We start from the raw sequence: 20,424 nt of genomic DNA, 5'->3' as shown, positions 1-20,424 counted from the left end.
AACCATGTCCCTAAGCACCACATCTACATGTCTTTTAAATACCTTCAGGGACGGTGACTCAACTTACTCCACTGGGCAGTCTGTTCCAATGTTGACAACCCATTCCATGAAGAGACTTTTCCTAATATCCAACCTAAACCCACCCTGGGATAACTTGAGGCCACTACCTCTTGTCCTGTCAATTGTGATGTGGGAGAAGAGGATGACACCAGTTTTAAACAACCTCTTTTCAAGTAGTTGTAAAGAGTAATAAGACCTCCCTGAAGCCTCCCTTTCTCCATGCTAAACAACCCAAGAGGGATGGATGCTAAACAAACACAGGACAAAAATACACTGCTTGTGCCAAAATGTTTATTTCTTGAAATACAAGTAAATACGGACAGATGAGAGATGCAAAGGGTTAATGGGGGAACATCCACTGAATTTAACTTAAGAGAGCTAACTGTACTGTGTGCTATCTGCCAACGTGCTAATAACAGCTGCATCGATAGACCTTGCTGTCAGGCTCCTGTAGGGGCAGTTCAGAGAATTCCTAATTATCCCTCAAAGGACCCTGTCTGTCATTATGGATTAAACAGAGAAATCAGATTGCTAACATGGTGAATTGAAGTTGGATGCTTAAAATTAAGTGATGCGAATGTTGCCTTTCCTCCACTCCCACTTCCCACCTTCTACCTGATGATGGACATGACTATATGCAACAGTGTCAAAGGGCTGCTAAGCTTCATATGAAGGGAAGAATTTTTAAGGTCAGATTTGAAGACAGAGAAGAATGCAATTTTGTGACTGTGGCAGGGAGTTTAAGTGAAATCACAGAGATGGGTGTTGAGAAGTGTAGTGAGTGGTTGATGGAGGCTGGCACCACCACAGCTATCCAAGGCATGATATGGAGTGGCTGTACGTTTTTAGGCCTACATCTCAGGCACAATTCCAACCCTCCTTTGATTAGGTGCTGTCAGATGTCTCTTGGAAGTCTCTGCTCTTCTTGGGCTAAATCTGGATTGGTATTAAAACATGAGTTCACACTGGCATCCTTTCTCAGGTGCCTGTTACAAGGAACAAATTCATCATCTTGCGGTGAACTGCTTGGGGTGAGATTCTGACCACTTTGTAAGTCTAGTACACCTTTGGTTTCAGTGACCTCAGGATTCAATGATTCGGTTCTAAACATTTTCATCTTCTTATGCAGGTGGCCATCCCTGTTCCAGTGGTGGTCTGGTATTTCCCTTCCCTCACAGATGGGAAGGATGTGTCTGTCTGATTTCAGATTCTTAGCATCTGTTAAACATGACAGTTAAACTCCTTGTAGTCCTTTCAGCTGTCCAGTTTATGTTTTCCTTTTATAACCGGAGGAGCTGCCATTCACAATTACTCCAGACCTGGTGTGAATATTTAAAACCTTCATAACTTTTTGAGTGCAGGTTGTGGAATAGGTCTAGGATGAGTAAGGACTTGTACTCTGCCCATGAATTCATGGTGGGAAGCAAAGCTGTCAAAAACATGTGCTATTAATGCCACCAGAGTGTGCTTCCACTTTATTTGTGTAATTTTATACTGACACCTTAGTCCCCTGTCATTTGTACTTTGCCCCTAGGATCAACACTGGATTCTGTATTGAAAATTGAGAGCGAGTATTTATTGTAGGCTTTGAGCCATATCTAAATGATGTTTGATCTCAATGCCATTATCATAGCATAGCTGTCTCTTTCTTCTTTCCAATTCTCTTTCATTCATAAGGCTGAAAGACCTTTTAATCTTTATGCAATTTCCTCGGCAAGGTCTAAATCACCTTGATATTTGGCAACATTGATTCTGCTTTTCCCATCTTGATTGCTCAATCTTAGGGAATTTCCTGAATAATAAAAATTATGTCCATATATGCAAACGTGGTCATAAGGTCTCTTTTGGCACCTTTTCTCTATTTATTATATCTAATTTATAGAGGATTTGTATTAGTCCAAATGTGTTCTTTAGAAGGCCCGATCCAATTTCTGTTTAAGTCTATGGCACTTTCATCATAGATCTTAATGGTCATGGGATTTAGCCCAAAGCCTGGTGTATTTAAGTCAGTTTTAATCTGATGGGCCTGTAATAAAACCAGTGACTTTGATCTTCTTTTCTGGGAGTTCAACTGAATCAGAGACTTTAATTTTTATTTTTTAACCTCAAGTAACTGCATGTTAGCTGGGTGACTGTGAGGACAGTCCTGCACAAGTAGTTCTTTTTGTTCAGAACAGTGCAAAAGACTTTGAATTAAGAAGGAAACTATTTTCATTAGAGGCCAAACTGGGGATACATTACATAGAACCTTTACTATAGAAATAATTATCTATTTCTATTAAGGCCTAGTAATTATATGCATGTGTGTATGTATATGTGTGTGTATATATATGTATATTTCCATATACATACAGGAGCTCTATTTATGAATTAAGTTCAATGTTTTTTTTCCTAACAAGACACTAAAACAGCACTTGCCCTCTTCACCATTACTGGACTTTTTCTTGGGCAGAATCTTGGTATCTTTTATAATCTGGGCTTCTCAAATAGCAGTTGTGATGAAATTTTTTCCTGATATGCTCTTCTATCCAGTAGGAATTGACTGTAGGTCACCAAACTGTTACCAAGTAGTAACAACTTACAGATGCTGTCAAGATTGGCTTGATATGAACCGGTGAGCTAGAGGTGAGGGAATAATTTACTAACCATTCTTTTGTGCCGCATATTCCCCAGCACCGACAATTTAACAGAATTGCCAGAATGCTCACCTATTACAATCACAAATCAGATGGCCAACAACCTTAGTGTTTTAATCTTAATCTGCCTTTGTTTCTCCCCTTGTTTTCTCTTTCCCCTCTGCCCCTAACACATACAAACACAGAGACTTTCCGCTTTTATAAATACAATGGATGTTGTTGTCAGTTCAGATAAGAGCAAATGCCAGATAGGATAGCAATATTTTCAGTCCTGGCAAATGCAATCATAAGTTCAGTTTATTAATATTGCAACAGTTGCACTAAATGAGATCACTTGGATAACAAAACATTTATCAACAAAACGCTGCCACCTACTGAAGTTTTGCAAACAGCCCAGATGATTGGATAAGATCACAAATTCACTCTGTCACAAGCTTATGGTCTTTGCTGAAATCATTCTGAGGGAAAAAAAAGCAAGAATGATAACCAGCAGAACAAGACAAGACATCTCTTTCATGCAGACTGTTCAAGAAGTGTCAGGGTAAATCCTGGAGAGCAACCTCCAAAGAGGAAAGGAGATTTGGCTCTTTGAGCTCTGTATGCCGTGGACTTTTCAAGCATTGTGGCTAGGGAACTCATGTTATCAAACACTTTGGCTTGCAGTAGCCCATTATAAACTTCCAGTTTTCTTGCGCCGATGTTCAAAGCTTCTATTCAGGCCCTACTAAACCAATATTACAACTTGCCAGCTTTTTGTTGTGCTGCACCACCCCAGATTATAAAGGCTTTGTAAATAAATATAAAAGAAGTCTTAGTGATTACAACAAATCTTGTTTATTTTCTGTTGCAAGATCTCAACCAACCAAATAATTATCATTATTTCAGTACAGGTACCAGCCATGCCATGAAACAAGGCTAAGTCCTGCACACCATACAGGTGTGTCAATCACCTGTAGATGATTAGCCATGCAAGGGCAGACAAGGCTTTGGATAGGAATTGTTGTGCCCACTTGAAACTGCAGACAGCACTTCTAGACTGCCATAGCCAAAAACGGCTTTTAGGCAAGAATGTGGATCTCATTTCCTAGTGTCTTGGGAGAACTGCTTTGTGAGTTTAGCTGTTAGTTATTGGTAGAAGTATTTGAAGGAAATGCAAACAAAATTATTCATGGTGCAACTATTTTTCTACATCATGGGTAGAAAGGAGTATTTATGTCAATCAAGTAAAGCAAACTCAAAGAGTCAGGACAGTACAGTTTAGGAATTACAGTCTCAGTGCCATTACTTCATGCAATGGGTGACTCACCTTTGCCCTTGCAATGCTATTCAGTTTCTGATTTGTAATGACCACAAAAGTAATACTTAAACATGGAACATCCCTGGATGCTAAAATTATAGACAACTTACAGGGCATGAAAAAATGTCTGCTTTTTAAGACTGGACTACAACAGAGCATTTAAACATGTGCATAATTTTAAGCATGGGAGTAATTCCATTGAAATAAACAAGACTACTCAAACATTTCTGATTTTGCATGTGCTTCTGCGCTGTGCTAGCTTAGGGGCTAAGAATGGACATGCTTATTTAACACAGTGTTTATCTACTAAGCCTACATTCAGCATTACTGATTCCTTTCCCTTTCATCAGACAGATACAAGGAGTTCTCCATTTTTCTAGCCTCCTTCTGGGTCAGTTTCAAACTTTCTTGTGCCTTCCAATGCATTTGCATTTTATATCTGATGTAGAAAATAGCAGCTATAAACCCTGAGTCCTGAGGGAGTAAAGCAGATGACTTAAAAAGAAACACTCAGAGGTTAGTCTAGATTAGGGGACACAATTGATACTAGGCTGGAGATGGCTCTTCCTGACCTAATTTTGGACATTTTTGCACTGGGAAGCAGGATCTCCTTTCTTTGGATTTAGCTCTTTGCGACTGCCCTTGGGTTCCCCTTCACGACTTGACTAACCCTGGATTCATTCTCTCTTCCTGATGCAGGAATTGTCCTTACTGCAGTGATGGCAAGATTGTTTTATGCAGGATATTAATATATATACTCACTACTGTTTTGGGGAACCCCAGCTAGTGACAAGGCAGACACAGAATCTTTAACTTAACTTGGCCACTATGTTTAACTCTTTTGCAGTAAAACCTACAACATCTTTAGTCTTCAGTGAGTTTTTAAACATGGATTGTTTGTGATGGGTTAGTTATCCTGTTGTACCTGTTATGTATATCCAGGGCCAGCTCCACCACCTTCCTTGCTGTGCAAGCAGGGCAAAACCTGAAATCCCCACTGTGGGCCACCTGGAACTGGTGTTACCAGATATAAGCTCTGACTAGTTTAAGTAGGCTTGGGCTTTGAGCTGCGCTTTGTTGCAGCTGCTCTCCAACACAAAGGAACTTCAAAGGGTTTTGACTCCACTCGGGGACACTGCAGCCAACACATCTGCTAGCTGTGGAGATGAAAGCGACTGTTTAACGCACACCATTGCCCTAACAAGTGCACAGGTGCGATTTCTGGCTGGTGCTCTTCACATTGGCCTGTCTGTATTTAACTTCTTCTATCAGGATTTGGGGTTATTTCTGAGCTCAGAGCTCCTAGCCTGTCACTCTGTGACACAATTCTTCTAACGGCATCTAGAGATTGCTTCTTCCGTCGGCATCTGTGGACTTTCCACAGTTGTACTGTATTATATTGTACTGTTGCCCTACGTCCACATTAGTGAACTGCTGCGAGAAGCCACTCCTTTTGTGATAGAAAATGGCTCAGTGAAGAGACATGAGAATACCGGTTTCTACAGACAATCTATTCATAAAACCAAGAAAACACCTCCCTGATTTAGGGCCAAGATCCCACTGCAACCTGTTGAGGGCACACTCACTCTGCCCAGGGCAGAGCCATGTCAGATGCTCCCAGGAGCAAGACAGCTACGTCTGTGGGGCTTTCCAGCCCTCCGGTGAAACACTGCTCATGGCAATGGTGCTCCATCATTAGAGGCTCCAGAGGGACGTACAGGATGATCCTGAGGTACATGTGCCCACAAATAGGTCTGGCAGCAAACAAGAGTGTATGCAGCCAGGCTTTCATGCACAGTGTGGAACTTGGCAGGTTTTGCCCTTACAGATCTATTTGTCCTGTGAGTTGCAATGGGGGAGGCAGGGAAAATTATGATAAATCATTTTGTACTGGAGTCTGGGGTGGCACCAGGGTGATGAAATGAGCTCTTACTCTCTGTGGTGAGAGAAGTCTCCAAGCTCTTAGAAGAAGCTGTGGCTCCTAAACACAATTTTTAACCTTCCTTTGATCACTGCTTTGCTTTCTAAACCACTGGTGAGGTGGAAGGAGAGATCTCGTGGAGCTCCCTACTAGGCAGCACTGTGCCATTTGGATGGTGTCATGATAAATGCCTGTGCAAGATGCTAGCTCTCAGGCTGGAGAAAATAACTTTGTTGGTACTGCTAAGTGGCAGGTCTGATATCCTTAATGTGTATCTTCTGGAAAAATCACTGCTCTCCACTTCTTGCTGCACAAGCATGCTAACCAAATTTAACATCAAAAAATCCATTATGAGTTTAAGTAGCTAGTCAAAACACTATATTTTAGGGGATTATTTTAATCAACCTCAGTAGAAAGAACATTTTACTCCATCCAGATACAATTTTTGAAGGCACGAGCTCTAGAAGTTCTCTCTTGCATCTGACTTACCTGGATGTTTTACAAGTAAAACTTTCTGTATGTGTTAGATTTTCTAGTCACACCTATCAAAGAAGTCGGTCACTATGTCATTAAATTAGCAATGCTTGTTAGTTTGCATTTTTGTGGTCCATAAATCTTTACCAGTGAAGACCAGAGCATGATCTCGTTTCTCATGTGGAAGTTTATAGTAGAGCACACTTGCAAATATTGTCTCTATGTTTAGCATAGGTTATCCTGAGCGGTTCCAGAGTGGAGGCAGGGCTTGTGCTGGAGAGAGTTAGGCATGAGGAGCTTGGCTGATTGTGGCTGGTGGGAATAACTCCTGGGTGGCTGTTACTTGCCCTCTGAGCAGATTAGCTTTGAAGTAAAGAACTACTATTTTCAATTCAAGGTTCTCACAAAATCAACAAGTAGGTAAAGTTGTATGTATGATTTGAAATCCTAGAGCACTGTGACACTGCCATGGCAACAGGCATGGCACCCAGCTTCCATGTACCTTCTAGGGCATCACATCCTGCTGGACTCCAGTGTCTCCATAAACTGGCTGCAGGAAATATGGTTTCTACAGAGAAAAATCTTCAGAAAAACCAGCTACCTGAGAAACCACCTGAGCTAGCTAGAAGCAAAACATAATTGACACAAGCAACACCTTGATACACAAATGGTGTGTCTGACAAGAGATGGGCTCCTAAGCAGTCCAGACATGTCACTTTTGTGTGTCTCACTGTCAGGAACTTCTCCTTGAGGTGACTACATCTTGATAATTGTTTTGTGAAACCCAGACTGATTTTCACAGAAGCAGATAAATAACAGAAACCAGGCAGTTATTGGTGTCTATGGCACTCACTGGATATGTGGGTGTTCAATTCTGCTCTCCACTAGCCATTGTTTTCTGTTCCTGTCACTCTGGGAAGCACCTGTGAAGAATTGTGTCACTGCCTCAGCATAATGGTACATGTCTACTGTCAGAAACATGCACATCTATCTTTTAAATTAGGTGGCCATGAAGCAGCAGGTTTGATTCTAAAAGACTGAGTGGAGATCCTCCTTTCCTTCCTCCTTTCCTTCCTCCTTTCCTCCCTTCCTCCCTTCCTTCCTTCCTTCCTGCCCGCCTTGCCTGCCTTCCTTGCCTGCCTTCCTGCCTTCCTGCCTGTCTTCCTGCCTTGCCTGCCTTCCTGCCTTGCCTGCCTTCCTGCCTTTCCCAGCTTTCCTGCCTTCCTTGCCTGCCTTCCTGCCTGCCTTCCTGCCTGCCCACCTTCCAGCCTTCCCTCCTTCCTTCCTTCCATCCTCCTGCCCACACTCCTTTTGTTTTTAAAGGCACACACAAAAACTTCTGGAAATGTCTATAAATGCTAATTCAAATGTATTTTTTTTAAATGCAAGAAACCACTCACTGTATGTTCTATCACAGAAAAAGGACATAATAATAATCTATTGTAAATTTTGAGATAAAGAATAAACTACACACCATGGACATGACTCTTTTACTTCTCATATTATTCAGGTCCTTTCAGATGCTTTTAGAATGTGTATAAATTCACTCCAACTATAATAACTATGCATACTTTTTAGCTTTCATCATGTTACTTAAAATTTCATTTTATTTACCATTAACAAAATGAACAACATTTGAACACCTTAACAGTCTTTCTTACGTTCTCATTTCTTTCTGAAAAACAAACATGGATATTGATAATCAAAAGCCATTATAGGCTTCCATTTCTGGAATCACATTACACCACTATAAATTAATTCTGCATTTTGCCTAGAAGGAATAAGCAACATTAACCCAGTCCACACAATTGATTCAGTGTCACTCCAACCAAGGCATAGACATCCTTCTGCAGACTATATCTGTTCCTGTTCATTCAGATAGTTAATCCATAGCAGGTCAAGATTGTGACTTGCCAAGAACATATGAAATGTCCTAACTGTGGACAGTAAAGTTGTTCTTCTGTGAGTGCAGAGGTCCACATCTGGAAGGAAGCAGTGCTGTACAATGGGATGAAGGGAGACTAGGGCATGGCTAGCATATTTGTGGCTGTGAGGTCCCCCAACTCTTACAACACTGGGAAGCAGGTGGGGAGGGAGACCTGCTGTTCTGTTGCTTTCCTCAGACAGTGCAGCAGTGCCCACCTTGCCGTGGGGGAGACAGGGAGCTGATTGCAAAAGTTCTGCCAAGAGTAAATCACCACAGCACCCCAGGCATGACACCAATTGGCACTGACCATTGCACAGTGTGTACAGCGCTGTACCAGTGGCAAACCCAATCCCTTCAGCTGGATTTCCTGTCCCTTCTCACTACAGATGCTCCAACTTAACTAAACCAACATGTATATTACTTCAGTGAGGTTTTTTCTATTTATATGGAGCCCAGTGTTCTCCACTTGGCACCGTATGAGTTTGTTCCCATTTCATGAAGCCAGCACCTAAATAATCTGTAAACCAGCATTGTAACTTCCCTGCTCTTTGGCATGTATTTCAAAGTCACACTACACAGATTTAAGGCTGGTGTATGGTAAAGAGATTAAATTTTCAAGTGCCAACTTATCACATCAGGTTGACTCAACTCCCACTGTGTTGCTGAATTTACTTGAACCATTTATTATGGGTGTGGGGCTAAGGGGAGTCTAAGAAAAGTGGTTTCTTTACCAAGACAGCAAATAAGGAAATACATGTCTTAAAGTGCAAACTCTTATATCTGAAAAATTGGGCATTGTGCCTTGTGTGATGTATGCCCTGTCTGAAAATTACATAACTATGAATGTAAACTATGTATGTGTGTGTGTATTTGTGGTTTTACTACAGGAAGCTCAGAGTGAGACCTGGGAGAGCTGGACACCCATGGAATCTGCCAGGTGGAAATAATGTTTGTAATATTTCCTGTTGAAGTTAGTAAACTACAAGAGTGCCAGGAGCTCATTAATGTGTCATTCTCAGACTGCATTCTGTGAAGACAGGGACAAAGACCTGGGCTTCTATAAATGTGCTCCTTTCTTAAAGTAATGGCCCATGGGATGGGACCAGCCTTGTAACAGCTCAAGTCACCATTTCTGGGGATCACTGGAAACTTTCAACTCATTTTCATACTAGAAGCTTAAGGGATAAAAGCCCCATTAACCCAACCATCCATCCCCTGCCTTCTCCTGCTAACAGCTTACTGTTAGGTCAGGAAGAGATGATTAAAATTGTGGAGGTCCTCTGCTCCCCACTGGAAATACTGTGCTTAGCCAGAGGATGTCATATAGGGCTTTGACTGAGGAAAGCTGCCAGTCAGGTTTGCGTTCATAACTTGCAGATACTGAAGACACATGTGCTAACAGATACTCCAGCTCCTGCTATATCATTTACAGTATTTGCAAACAATGACATATAATGCAGGTATATCCTGATCCTTCATTAATCAGGAAAAAACAACATTAGAGGAAGCACTGGGGGCCCAGCTCTGCTTTCTAACGTGTACGCACCTTAACCCCCATTAATTTCAGATGCAGTCACATGTGTGTATCCTGAGGGGGTGATTGCATCCTACATCAGCTACAAGTGACCGAGAAAGGGAAAATAACTGGCCTGATACTGGTCATTTGGACAATGTGTATTTGATGTGTCAGACTCGTTCCAACCTTCCAGTTACCAGATGTCCGTAAAAATTCATAGCAGGCTATTAAATTTAGCAGATCCCGTCTTAATTAGATTAGCTTCTGCTCAGCATGACAGCAGAGTATTTCACTGATGGAGGATTTATAAAGGTTTCTGGTGGGAATTCTTTATGGAAGATGTAGTCTTTTATCCAATGGGATTTACAAATGGAGAGGGGGGAGGGAGGAGAGAAAGCCCTGATAAGGACACACAAACATTGTCATGGCATGTTAAAACATAAATGGGAGCTTTTATTTTATGGATGTTCTCTTTTTATTTCTCTTTTGCAATACGGGCAGGCGGTGTGAGCGTTTTTTGTGTCCTTGCATTATCAGGCCCAGCTAACATAATGGCATACGGGTGGTGGAAAACTACAAGCAAATTCTTGTTGTCAAATTCCCTCCTAAAACTAGCACCAAAGGAGTACTCAATGTTCAGTTGCCTGTCAGGTCATGAGTTATTTTTTCACCTACAGGAAACAGAACTGTACAGTTTGTCTTGGGCTGGTTTTATGTGCTATAATCCAGCATCTATCCATCTATTGCCCTTCTTTCTTTAAGGTCACTGGAAAAAAAAAAGACACAAAAAACCCCCCCAACAACAAAAAAACCCACTTTCTTACTAATTCTGCCTCTGTCCCAGTGCCAATAATTTTCTGGTTTTCTCTGCAAGGTTTTTATGGAAGATATATACTGTTAATGGTGACACTGGTGTCAGTAACAGAACGTGAGCAGTAGCAATGCCTGCGCTCTATTCCCAGAGTGTAGATAACTTCATAAAGAAAAAAGGTGGGTGGAGGGGAGGGGAGATCTGGATAATTTTTCTTGTCATTTGATTTCACCACTGAAAAGGTCACTCCCTGTAAGAAGAGACTGTCTTCTCTCTGAGATGTCTGGGGGAGGAGCAGGAATGGCAGAGCCAAAATGGGGGGGACCCTTGCTACCACGCAGCTTTTGTGAGGTGGCAGAGCAGCCCTTCTGAGCACAAGGGCATGCAACGCCCAGAGTATGCATGCTGGCAGCTGATAAAAACAGAAAGGGTCCATCCCTTGCTCACGCTGCGGGCTGATAGCATTCACATCATACACCGTTTGTTACTAGGCAACTGATTAAATATACGTGCTGGTCCTTCAAGCAGTGCTTGCAATTAATTAACCAAACCATTTTCATTTTGACTGTCTTCCGTCCTCCCCTCCCCACCACCAACCACCTTCCCAAATGCTGACATCTGACACAAGTGAAAGGGATTTGATGCTCTTCCTGACCTGTGGTGGAATAAAACAAAGAATGCAATCTTTGCATAGTGGATGTGGTCTACACCTGGGCAGTGGACACTTCTGAGCATCACTGGTGGGTCCAGATAGCAGTGGGCACAAGGAACAGACATTTTGCTTTGCTTTGCTTTGCCAAGGTCAATGTAAACTGAACTGTGAAAACCACAGGGCAAAGTCCAAAAGAAGTTCTGCTGGCAAATCTATTTGAAGTGCAGTTGTATTGAAGGATGGAGGTTGGCTCTTTTTTCTTGGTTTTGAAATTGGGATTCCTTATCCCATTCTCAAATTTAAAACCACTTGTACCATTTGCATGTGTACATATACAACCACATGTATATATTGTGATAAATACAAGTATTTATAAAGCTACTAATATATATTAGTGGTGCTAAAGCCCAGATGTCACCAACTCTAACTGCACACTCATCTGTCATAGCTGTTATGCTGGGACCCCAAAACCAGGCAGTCACTGCACCACTGAGCTCACAGTCTCTAAATAGCAATGACAGGCAAAGTGGAAGAACGGATCTAGACATCAAAGGTTGTTCAAGGTCATACAGGGGGTCAGTAGCAGGGCTGGGAATAGAAAATGGCTTTTGTGTTTGAGATCATATTTTCTAATAAAAAAGAAAAAAAATCAGTGAGTCATCTCACCCCAAATCCTCCCTCTAATTTTGTAATACAGTTGTCATATTAAACTTGTATGAAATAGACTGGAATTACACATGGAAAATGGGTAACTACAAGGATCCTGGAAGATCTGACTGTTCCTATTACACTTGATCAAATGCAACTGTCAGATGCTTTGGCAGAGATCACCTTTGATGATTAAAAGGAGAGGACTACATTACAAGAGGGTTTGAGCATGAAACCACTTGCTGCAATCCACAATTAAACAGGAGAGGCTATTGTTCTGTTTCTGACTGGGAACAGAGTTACAAATTTATTGGAGTTCACAGGCTTGCTGCAGAGCTTGTCTTTAACAAAATTGTAGCCCCATTCTGTATCAGAGCTTCCTACCCCGCTCAAAACCTCCAGTGCATTAAAGAAGCAATTTAGGGTTTATTTGAAGGGGGAAAAATAGAATGTCGAGTTGGGTTTCTTTCTTCCTTCCTCCCACTGGCTTTCTGCTGAGGAGGGCGGGATTTGAATCAGCAGATTCTCAATGGCACTGTCGCCTATCAGAGCTGGTATAGATTCACTAGACATGGGTAAGAAGCAAATAATGAAGCACAGACTAACTGACAATTTAAGGGGTTTTTTTAACACACTGGCCAGCAGCTGATTTGGTGTGAACCATCTGTGGATCCACGCTGCTTTATGCTGCCTGTGCCTTTGAGTCAGAACTGGAACGGTTCTTCTGAAAAAAGCACTCTTTTGGTTTTTGACTCTTTTAAATGAGTCACGGCCATTTTCCACTCCTGATGGGACTCAGCTACCTTGGCCTGCTTTGCTTTGACTCTGGCCTGTCATTTTTTTGGCCTGTACTCCATTCTGAATAAAGAATGGCTTGTGGCTTTTACCAGCCTTGCATGAGCTGGGTAAATCTGCATGGTGGCAAAAGCAGCCCCTCAGCTGCCACCCTGTCTGCCACACATTCTCACAGGCTGTGGTGGTGACAACCGGCACAAGTTGTCCATTATGAGATTACATCCCTCTTCTCCAAAACTGGCTGGTTGCTTTCAGCAGTCCTGGTGAGTGGTGCACTCCTCCTCTTTAACTTTCACTGTGGCTTTGCTGACCTTTGAATGAGAAAAACATTAGTAAAGAACAATTTTATGCCCTCATAAAGAGTTACATGTTACTAGGCACTAATGGAAGAAAAACCAACCAGGCCAAAAGATCTCAGCCTCTCAGCCTCCTGCCACTGCTTTCTTTAATGGTGCTGCTGCATTGTTAATCTACTTTGGACTCATCAATGGCTGCAAATCCCACCCAGATGATGTTACGATGGTTCATGGTGCCAGTATGGGCCCTGCTCCTCAGCCCTGCTAATCCACAGGGGTGGAGGGAGAAAGTCAGAGAACACCTGTATTTCTTGCAGGTTTCTGCATGCTGCTCCTTTCCTCTTATCCCTATAATGATTTGTATTTAATTGACTTGTAATTACACCCACTTTTCTTTTTTTTTTCCCTTCTAGCTCATCTTGGTTTTTCCATACCCATATATGGTTGGTCACTAGCCTCAATTTTTTTCACCACAATGAGACAATAAATCCTGTGGGGCTGGACAGGAAACCCAGCTTGCCAAAAAGAGGCAGGATGAATATTTCCTAGAGACAGCTAGAAGTTTGAGTGAGTATTGTCCATACAGCATATTTCAAGGAGTGCCCAGGGCAAGCCTGGGAAAAGTTTTATGTCTACAACAGTATTTCTTTCTGGAAAAACAGATTTTAAAAAAAGCCCACTGTGTATTTTTTGCTCCTTTTATGTGTGTGGAATCCATGATACACAGAAGTTGGTTCATCTCAAAACTTCAGCTAGGACCTGTTTTTTTATAGGCAGAAGATAATCACATAGAAATGCCTCCTTAGAAAATGTGCATTTGCTGTCTCTTCAGCTACATGTGTGCATATTCCTCAAGTTGGAAACAACTTCTGGGATCTTGCTGCTCCAAACACCTTCATTAAAAACACTGAGGAAGTTTTATTAATACTTTCTTGGGCTTCCAAGCATGTCTAGGCTCATTCATGTTTATGCTTCACTGCAAACACTGGTGAACTCTCTGATCACACGTTCCACCCAACTTCTTGTTCCTTTAAACGCAGCAGAGATCCCGAGACACTGGGATATTGTAACAAAACTTAGATGAACTCAATAAAATGGTGGTAGATGGCATGCTAATGACACAGTGACTACTCTGCATGTTCTGTATGAAAATATTGTGGATCCCTTTTGAAGCAATTCTTTCTGTAAGACTCCTGTAGTATTTGTAGTCTAGAAAATCCACTCCAGGTATTGCAAAAATATTACCTTGCAGTAAGAATATGATGAGGTTCAGGCACAACACTATCTTACTCTGCATGCAATGGCATTGCTTTGCATCCTGGAAAAGTGGTGCGAAATTCCCATACTTGAGAAGGCACTGCTTTCAAATATGAAGAAGGAGTTACCATTGTTGCTGCTGTTCAGGTTCAGGTGTAAGTTCAGGGAGAGCACTAAGAAGCAGAATTGTTGGTGCCCTTTTATAGCTGGCTACATTAATCACCATGTCATTCAAATTAAGTCACTGACATAGGAGCTGGTTTGTGAACATCAGGAAAAGAACTGAATCTTTGGTCATCAGTACATGGGCAAATAAAATTCCCAGATATACACAAGTCTGAGAGTACAGCATCACTCAACTGTGCTCTTTTGCTTGCACACACGCAGCCACACTCCTAAAGGGCTTGCCAGTGCAGTGTAGTGTTGAATTATACAGGCTAACTCTACAAGCTAGCTCTACAGGAATTAGCTTGGGGACTGGAGTAAGTCTAACAGCAGTAGCAGGATACATTAGCTTGCTTGGCTGAGTTAGCCCGTCTGGCGACCACTATGATTAGAAGGCTTCTAGGATTAGATTGCTGGATCTAAGTCATGAAAGCTACCTTGGGTCTTTCAGCATGATACGGTGAATCGTCACCCTCTCATCCCTCAACCCCCACCCAGCCCAGAGCACTTTGCAGGACACAGGCTACACCTACTTAGATTCACGATCTGGATTCTTAAGGGAATGAACTGGCCCAGCTTCACCATGGACGTCAGTGCCATAGCTACGCTGATTTACACTGACAGACTCCTGGCTGAGATGTTTCAGTCTGTCAGTTGTACTTACCATGCTCTGCCAATCTGGGGGGGCTAGTCATACTCTTTTTCCTTTTAATGATGATTCCACTGCAGTTGTCTTTTTTTGCTTGTTGCGGTTAAGGCCAACAGGCACTATTATGGTCTTCTAGCTTGGTCTTGCAATGATTTTAGCTTTAAGGGATAATTTTGAATAGCACTGCAGAAGCAGTAGCAGCTTCCTTACACTGCCAGACGTCAAGGCTCAATCCCTCAGTCTGCTTCCCCCATGTTTCAACCTGCAGAGTGTTATGCTAATTTTGCTTGCAGCTTCAAGTCAGCTGAATTTCCGGCTGGCTTCAACTTAAGCTGTTTTTATTTCAAATAAGGTAAATTACCCGCTTCAGCCCAGGGCTCGGTTTCCAAGCTTCCGTTCTGCCCGTTTTCAGGCTTCACTTCCAGCAGCTCTGCATAATCCCTGCAGAAGGCATGTCCTCCGCTCCTCCTGTGCCAGGGACATGCTGCTTTGTTTGGCTGCTCCCGGGGCTGGAATCCTCCTCTTCCTCTTCCCTCTGCTCTCAGGACTTTTGGTCTGAAATCAACAGAAGCTATTTTTAACCTTTATTTAAGAGACTTCTGCTAAGAGCAGCTTGCCAGTCCCTAGAGCCTCCTCCCTGTTTGTCTCCAGACTTTGCTCCAGAAGCTCCCACTGCAGAAATGGAAAGTGTGCTTGACAGTCATCCCCATTACCAGCTACAATTATGCAGTACACCTGATGGGGCTGAGAGCTCCCTAGCAGGCCCATGGTTGCCAGCTTGCCTTTCCTGAGGCTTACGGGGCTTGTGAAAAATTCAGTAGTAACAAGACTGTGACAGTGTGAAGGTAATCCTAATCGGAGACTGTAGGAGAAAGTAAAACCAGGAGCATTTGTGGAGGCAAACCTTGGTGGTTTGCCATGGAACCCCAGTGTACGCAGTCAGACTCCTCTCGCCATGGAGAGAGAGGACCATGGGGAGGTCAACAGCTCTTAGATCTCCAGCCACCATAGCTCACTGCAGTACACTGACTGTGTGTGTGTGTGTCAGCCGCCATGCACTTCCTAATACATCAGAGAGGTCAGCCATCTCTGCCATTGTGCCTAAAAAGCCCGAGACAGTTTCTCTCTAAAGGGATTACATTGAAATAAAAAATCCAGACAGGTGAAGGAAAACAAAATACAGAGAGATGAGGTGGCTTACTTGTGGCCACATGGCAGATCAAAGCTGAGATATCAGTCTCCCTCACTACACTGATCCCCTTAAGTGTCATGGCCCTATGGAGCAGGTTAGTGTATGCTCCTGCTTCAAAAACTTCAGGAAACCAAATATAAACCCAGAAGAAAACTGCATGAGGCATCATATTATAGCATAAAGGAATAGCATTTCTTTTCTTGCTTTGTGGAAAGCTGAAATTTTATGTGCTGTGTGTTGGCATTTCCTGTGATATTGCCACAGGCACAGGACCCAGATTGTTCAGGAGCACATCAAATACTGCTTCATAGATATAACTTTGGACAGGAATCTGTTTTATGCATATGGGATGGACAGGCAAACCATCATCTGAGAGATTGTTAGAATCCACAAAATATTATCGAGGTGCTCTGCAGAAATCTCCACCCAATAAGGGTAATCCAGCCCCCATTTCTCTATGATTTATTCAAAAGTATCCATTTTGGTGTTATTTTATCCCTATTTTACAATACTTACATTTGTCTTGTTTTGCCCTTCATATGTGCAGACAGTTCATTTAGGAACACAGGATAATTGCTGTTGTGGTGGACTGATCCTGTCCAGCAGCCAAGTTCCCACACAGCTGCTTACTCACCCTTGCCCCCACAGCAGGATGGGGGACAGAAGAGGAAAAGCAAAACTGAGAAAACTTGTTTAATTGGTGAAGAAAAGAGAAAAGGAAAACTGTGCACAAACAGTCACTATGCCCCACAAGCAGAATAGTCAGTCTCCAAGCACTGGACACTTTGGAAGCCAAAAAGCTCCTTGCTCTTTTTCTATCCCCGTTTTCATTGCTGAGCATGACAGTATATGGTGTGCAGCACCCCTTTAGCCAGTTCAGGTCAGCTATCATGACCACGTCCCCTCCCAACTGCTTGTTCACCTCTTACCTATTTGTTCCAGGAAGGGGGACAGAGTGGAAAAAAGAGAAATCCTTGATGCTGTGCAGGCACTGTTCAGCAACAGCTTAAACATTAGTGTACTGTGAACACTGTTTTAGACACAAACCCGAAGCACAGCACCATTGGGACTGCTATGAAGAACGTCAACTCCATCCCAGACAGAAAAAGCACAGGTGCCTTTTAAAAGATACCCTGCTTCAGAGAAGGTTATAACTGTCTCTGAATCAATAGATAGGGGGGATTATACAGGAAACATAGGATTCATAGGCGCCTCCAGAGAATGGTCTCTTGGATATGGGTTTGCCTCCTTTCACTACCAACGCCAAGCTTTTCATTTCAATACCAAGCTTTTAGATAGCTGAAGTGAATTGAGATGACCCTTATTCTTCAGTGCTTAGCCATGAGACCTTCTCCTGTTCTCTGTCAGTTGTTATGCTATACCTAAGTGGTTGTTATCTGTCCCACAACAGGTTTCATGCAGCTTACAATTTTACCTTTAAATACAGTAACTAATTTTACATCTCCCTTTCTCATATTTCTCCTCAGAACTGAATCCCAGAGGTTAAAACCATATATTTTCTTGTAGGAGTGTGTATTTTTACTGAGTAAGCCTTTTGGATGCTTCTTGGCCATGGATCCTACCTTCTCAAATGTAGAGTGCAGCTTCTTTGCCTTTTGTTAAAAGTAACCAAAAACCTGTGATTGAGCAAAAGCTCTGAACTGTGATAAATGTCACCCCCAAATAAATATTGATTTTTAAGTGTCAATTCTTAATAACCATAGCTGTCAAAGCCCAATAAACCAAATTACAGTGCAATAAAAGATATTTCACTACTCTAGTTTAAATATGTGCCGAAGCTTTTATTGTGTAACATGGAAAGACAGAGATTCTACACGGCCTTCTTGGTACAAGAGAGATATTTATTAAATTTATGTGATATATATTGTACTAATATAGCCATGTGTGTTGCATTTCAGGCATAGTTTACTTCTTTTGCTTTTCTGTCTGTTTTTAATGAACTTTTAGTGCTGTTTTCTTCATGTCAGCTTCGAAATGGCTCTCCTCACACAGGTGTGTCTGCCTTTCTGCTTTCACTGTGGCCTTTGAACTAGTCAGTCATTTCTAACCAGTTTGAAAGCAAAAATATCTCAGATACACTAATTTTACAGAAGTTTAATAAAACCAGGTAGCTTTTAGTGGCCTGCTGACAGGAAACACTGCGTTATAAGCTAATCTTTCCTAAACAGCAGCTAATCCACATGCAAGAGGGCTGCCCTGGCTACCTTTCTCTCAGAAAAGATTTGTCTGGAGTCTCTGATTTCCAGGCTCCAGAGAACCTAAGGATAAGGAGCAGAGCCAGAAGAAACCCAGCCTTGTCAGACCTTTTGGCAGCTCCTTTCGTTGTTTCTCCTTTGAGCAGGGTGGGCTGACCTTGAACGTGATGGCCAAGGCAAAAACAGGTCATGCCATCTCCTAATACGAAATCACAGGGTTGCAATCTTTTCTTTATTGGCTTTTTTAAAAAAACCTTTTCATACGTTTTTGAAAAAGACTTATGCTTTCTCAACCACCACTGCATGGTCAGGAGTCAGTTTCCTTGAGTTGACTGTACAGGTGCCTGAAAGGTGGTTGTAGTCAGGTGGGGGTCAGTCTCTTTTTCCAGGCAACAACTGACAGAACAAGAGGACACAGTCTTAAGCTGTGCCAAGTGAAATTTAGGTTGGATGTTAGGAAAAAAGTTTTTCACTGAAAGAGTGATAAAGTTCTGGAATCATCTGCCCAGGGAGGTGGTAGAGTCACCATCCCTGGATGTGTTTAAAAAAAGACTGGATGTCTTAAAAAAAGACTTGGTACCATGGTTTAGTTGAGGTGGTGTTAGGGCATGGGTTGGATTTGGTGATCTTGAAGGTCTCTTCCAACCTGGTGATTCCGTGATTCTGTGATTCTGTGATGTATTTGGGGATATTTAAAAGAAATTCAAAACCTACCCACACACATAAGTAGTTTGTAGTGTTCTTTACAAAATGTTCTTCTCCTGCGTGTGTTTAATTTCATCCACTATCTCAGTTTTCTTAATTTTTTCATCCTCTGCAATTTCTCATGACACAAGCTTTGTCACCTTTGCTTTTCACTGTGGTCTTCAAATCATTAATATCCCAGGCACATGTCATATTTTTAATCTCTGGGGCATCCTACATGGAAGCCCTTTCCATGCTGAGATGGACCATTTGTTCCTCCTCTTTGTTTCCGTTCTCTCAGCTGTGGGCTTTTTTCTCCCCCTATCCATGCAGGACTTTACCTCTCACCTCGTGGCTACTAAGTTTCCTTTATAGCCTCTTCTCAGGAACTTTATCAAAAGCCTTTTGAAGGTCTAAATAAAATACAGACAATGGTTTTCCTTTATCCACTGTTTTGTTAACTCTTTTAAAGGTCCTGAAGAGGTTTGAGGTTTCTTCTAAGACAGAGGTCATGCTGGTTTGTCCCTACCATATCACCCTCATCTACTGTTCCTGCTTTATAAGAATGTCTAATGACTCCCCTGCACCAGGAGTGTGCTGCTTAAGAACAGAAAGCAGAGGGAGTTACTTGTCTGTGGAGACTTTTCCTTACAGCCTTCTAGCTGGTTGGTTTATGCAGCCTTTAAGCCCTGAGGTAAGGAAACAGGAAAACAGATTAATAGACATAGCAATCTCCCCCAAGATACTTCTAGATAAACACAGCCTTGGGCATTTAGAAAGTCGGATTTATTACACCTTAAAAGAGGTTCCTGAAAACCACGGCTGTTTTATTTTAAAGTATGCAGCCAAAGGCATGCACTTCTTTAATCTCTGCCACTCTTTCCTGATAGACAACCAAAAGCATAGGTCCCAGGGTTTAGAAACAGTTGTGTATAAACTGGAAACAACCTCAGCAAGCCTTTAGAACAATGAAGATCTCTTTGGGGGCACTGAAGTGGATTTGAACTAAAGCCAAAACACATTTCCAGTGCACAAGCGGTACAGAAACAGACACAAATGCACAATTGATATTGGTAGGGTAATATAATTGCCAACATTTTCCTGGAAAAATGAGAATGCAGACAGTGATGTTTGAAGGTAGGTGGTTTTTTATGCTCAAAACAGCACTGAAGAGCAAACTCAGGCCTCAGTGTTTGGCTGGTGCTGGAAGTCTGGGATTCCCAGCTGT

The sequence above is a fragment of the Corvus moneduloides genome, chromosome 3 (genome assembly GCF_009650955.1).
Source record: "Corvus moneduloides isolate bCorMon1 chromosome 3, bCorMon1.pri, whole genome shotgun sequence".
NCBI lineage: Eukaryota > Metazoa > Chordata > Aves > Passeriformes > Corvidae > Corvus > Corvus moneduloides.
The sequence above is the reverse complement of the archived record's forward strand: the minus strand, read 5'-3'. Positions refer to the sequence as shown.